This window comes from Colletes latitarsis, unplaced genomic scaffold, assembly GCF_051014445.1.
Source record: "Colletes latitarsis isolate SP2378_abdomen unplaced genomic scaffold, iyColLati1 scaffold0002, whole genome shotgun sequence".
Taxonomy (NCBI): domain Eukaryota; kingdom Metazoa; phylum Arthropoda; class Insecta; order Hymenoptera; family Colletidae; genus Colletes; species Colletes latitarsis.
In genome coordinates this window covers 26,280,709-26,285,614 of record NW_027488365.1, presented here as the reverse complement: position 1 = coordinate 26,285,614, position 4,906 = coordinate 26,280,709, and positions in this window count along the sequence as shown.

Sequence of the window (4,906 nt, the reverse complement as noted above, 5' to 3'; positions counted from 1 at the left end):
CGTTTTTTCTGGTTTGCATCACGTAGTAGTGTGGTACCGCACCGAAACAGTCAATTAAACCAGGTTTCGATCAATATTTTAGAGGATAACGCAAGTTAGGTCTGGGACAGGTCTGGGACTTGCCCTCATCAGACTCATACTTTCGCACACTTGTCATACTCGTTGACAAGATCCTGGGTTTTTTTCTGGTTTGGATCACGTAGTAATGTTGTACCACACTGAAACAGTCGATTAAACCTGGTTTCGATCAATATTTTAGATGATAAAGCAAGTTAGGTCTGGGATAAGTCTGGGATTCGCCCTCATCAGCCTCATACTTTCGCGTTTTTCACATACTTGTTGAACAGATCCTCGGTTTTTTCTGGTTTGGATCACGTAGTAATGTGGTACCACACTGAAACAGTCCATTAAACCTGGTTTCGATGAATATTTTAGAGGTTAACGCATGTTAGGTCTGGGATAGGTCTAGGATTTGCCCTCATCAGGCTCATACTTTCGCATATTTTTCATACTTCATGGCTAGATCCTGGGCTTCTTCTGGTTTGGATCACGTAGTAATGTGGTACCACACGGAAACAGTCCATTAAACCTGGTTTCGATCGATATTTTAGAAGATAACGCATGTTAGGTCTAGGATAGGCCTGGGATTTGCCCTCATCAGACACATAATTTCGCATTCTTTACGTACTTGTTGAACAGCTACTGGGTTCTTTTCTGGTTTGGATCACGTAGTAATGTGGTACCACACTGAAACTGTTGATTAAACCTGGTCTCGATCAATATTTTTGAGGATAACGCATGTTAGGTCTAGGTTAGGCCTGGGATTTTCCCTCATCAGGGTCATACTTTCACAGTTTTAACATACATGTTGACCTGATCGATGGTTTTTTCTGCTTTGGATCGCGTAGTAAAGTGGTACCACACTGAAACAGTCCATTAAACCTGGTTTCGATCAATATTTTGGAGGATAACGCAATTTAGGTCTGGGATAGGTCTGGGATTCGCCCTCATCAGACTCATACTTTCGCACACTTCACATACTCGTTGAACAGATCCTGGGTTTTTTCTGGTTTGGAACACATAGTAATGTGGTACCACACTGAAACAGTCCATTAAACCTGGTCTTGATAAATATTTTAGAGGATAACGCATGTTACGTCAGGGTAAGGTCTAGGATTTGCCCTCATGAGGCTCATACTTTCGCATATTTCTAGTACTTCATGGCTAGATCCTGGGCTTTTTCTGGATTGCATCACGTAGTAATGTAGTACCTCACTGAAACAGACGATTAACCCTGGTTTCGATCAATATTTTAGAGGATAACACATGTTAGGTCTAGGTTAGGCCTGGGATTTGACCTCATCAGACTCATACTTTCGCACACTTCACATACTCGTTGAACAGATCCTGGGTTTTTTCTGGATTGGAACACATAGTAATGTGGTACCACACTGAAACAGTCCATTAAACCTGGTTTCGATCAATATTTTAGAGGATAATGCATGTTAGGTCTAGGTTAGGCCTGGGATTTGCCCTCATCAGGGTCATACTTTCGCGTTTTTCACATACTTGTTGAACAGATACTGGGTTTTTTTTTGGTTTGGATCACGTAGTAATGTGGTACCACACTGAAACTGTTGATTAACCCTGGTTTCGAACAATATTTTAGAGGATAACGCAAGTTAGGTCTAGGTTAGGCCTGGGATTTGACCTCATCAGACTCATACTTTCGCACACTTCACATACTCGTTGAACAGATCCTGGGTTTTTTCTGGTTTGGAACACATAGTAATGTGGTACCACACTGAAACAGTCCATTAAACCTGGTCTTGATAAATATTTTAGAGGATAACACATGTTAGGTCTAGGTTAGGCCTGGGATTTGACCTCATCAGACTCATACTTTCGCACACTTCACATACTCGTTGAACAGATCCTGGGTTTTTTGTAGTTTGGATCACGTAGTAATGTGGTACCACACTGAAACAGTCCATTAAACCTGGTCTTGATAAATATTTTAGAGGATAACGCATGTTACGTCAGGGTAAGGTCTAGGATTTGCCCTCATCAGGCTCATACTTTCGCATATTTCTAATACTTCATAGCTAGATCCTGGGCTATTTCTGGATTGCATCACGTAGTAATGTAGTACCTCACTGAAACAGTCGATTAACCCTGGTTTCGATCAATATTTTAGAGGATAACACATGTTAGGTCTAGGTTAGGCCTGGGATTTGACCTCATCAGACTCATACTTTCGCACACTTCACATACTCGTTGAACAGATCCTGGGTTTTTTGTAGTTTGGATCACGTAGTAATGTGGTACCACACTGAAACAGTCCATTAAACCTGGTTTCGATCAATATTTTTGAGGATAACGCATGTTAGGTCTGTGTTAGGTCTAGGATTTGCCCTCGTCTGGATCATACTTTCGCATCTTTCACATACTTGTTGAACAGATCCTGGGTTTTTTCTGGTTTGGATCACGTAGTAATGTGGTACCACACTGAAACTGTTGATTAACCCTGGTTTCGAACAATATTTTAGAGGATAACGCAAGTTAGGTCTAGGTTAGGCCTGGGATTTGACCTCATCAGACTCATACTTTCGCACACTTCACATACTCGTTGAACAGATCCTGGGTTTTTTCTGGTTTGGAACACATAGTAATGTGGTACCACACTGAAACAGTCCATTAAACCTGGTCTTGATAAATATTTTAGAGGATAACACATGTTAGGTCTAGGATAGGCCTGGGATTTGCCCTCATCAGACACATAATTTCGCATTCTTTACGTACTTGTTGAACAGCTCCTGGGTTTTTTTCTGGTTTGGATCACGTAGTAATGTGGTACCACACTGAAACTGTTGATTAAACCTGGTTTGGATCAATATTTTAGAGGATAACGCATGTTAGGTCTAGGTTAGGTCTGGGATTTTCACTCATCAGACTCATACTTTCGCATTCTTCACATACTTGTTGAGCGGATCCTGGGTTTTTTCTGGTTTGGTTCACGTAGTAATGTGGTACCACACTGAAACAGTCGATTAAACCTGGTTTCGAACAATATTTTAGAGGATAACGCAAGTTAGGTCTGGGATAGGTCTGGGATTTGACCTCATCAGACTCATACTTTCGCACACTTCACATACTCGTTGAACAGATCCTGGGTTATTTTCTGGTTTGGATCACATAGTAATGTGGTACCACACTGAAACAGTCCATTAAACCTGGTTTCACTCAATATTTTGGAGGATAACGCATGTTAGGTCTTGGTTAGGTCTGGGATTTGCTCTCATCAGGCTCATTCTTTCGCATATTTCTCATACTTGATGGCTAGATCATGGGCTTTTTCTGGATTGCATCACGTAGTAATGTAGTACCACACTGAAACAGTCAATGAAACCTGGTTTCCATCAATATTTTAGAGGACAACGCAAGTTAGGTCTAGGTAAGGCCTGAGATTTTCACTGATCAGACTCATACTTTCGCATTCTTCACATACTTGTTGAACGGATCCTGGGTTTTTTCTGCTTTTGATCACGTAGTAAATAGGTACCACACTGAAACAGTCCATTAAACCTGGTTTGCATCAATATTTTAGAGGATAACGCATGTTAGGTCTAGGTTAGCCCCGAGATTTTCACTCATCAGACTCATACTTTCGCATTCTTCACATACTTGATGAACGGATCCTGCGTTTTTTCTGGTTTGGTTCACGTAGTAATGTGGTACCACACTGAAACATTCAATAAAACCTGGTCTTGATAAATATTTTAGAGGATAACGCATGTTAGGTCTGGGTCAGGTCTAGAATTTGCCCACATCATGCTCATACTTTCGCATCTTTCTCATACATCATGGCTAGATCCTGGGCTATTTCTGGATTGTAGCACGTAGTAATGTGGTACCACGCTGAAACAGTCCATTAAACCTGGTTTCGATCAATATTTTTGAGGATAACGCATGTTAGGTCTGGGATAGGTCTGGGATTTGCCCTCATGCGGGACATACTTTCGCATTTTTCCATACATGTTGAACAGATCCTGGGTTTTTTCTTGATTGGATCGCGCAGTAATGTGGTACCACACTGAAACAGTCCACTAAACCTGGTTTCGATCAATATTTTAGAGGATAACGAAAGTTGTGTCTAGGTTAGGCCTGGGACTTGGACTCATCAGGGTCATACTTTCGCAGTTTTAACATACATGTTGACCTAATCCAGGGTTTTTTCTGCTTTGGATCACGTAGTAATGTGGTACCACACTAAAACAGTCAATTCAACCTGGTTTCGATCAATATTTTAGAGGATAACGCAAGTTATGTCTGGGATAGGTCTGGGATTTGCCCTCATCAGGCTCATACTTTCGCGTTTTTCACATACTTGTTGAACGGGTCTTGGGTTTTTCTGGTGTGGATCACGTAGTAATGTGGTACCGCACTGAAACAATCAATTAAACCTGGTCTTGATAAATATTTTAGAGGATAACGCATGTTAGGTCTGGGTTAGGTCTAGGATATGCCCTCATCAGGCTCATACTTTCGCATATTTCTCATACTTCATGGCTGGATCCTGGGCTATTTCTGGATTGGATCACGTAGTAATGTGGTACCACACTGAAGCAGTCAATTTAACCTGGTTTCGATCAATATTTTAGAGAATAATTCATGTTCGGTCTAGGTTAGGTCTGCGATTTGCTCTCATCTGGCTCATTCTTTCGCATATTTCTCATACTTGATGGCTAGAGCCTGGGCTTTATCTGGATTGCATCACGTAGTAATGAAGTACAACACTGAAACAGTCAATTAAACCTGGTTTCCATCAATATTTTAGAGGATAACGCATGTCATGTCTAGGTGAGACCTGGGATTAGCCCTCATCAGACTCATACTTTCGCATACT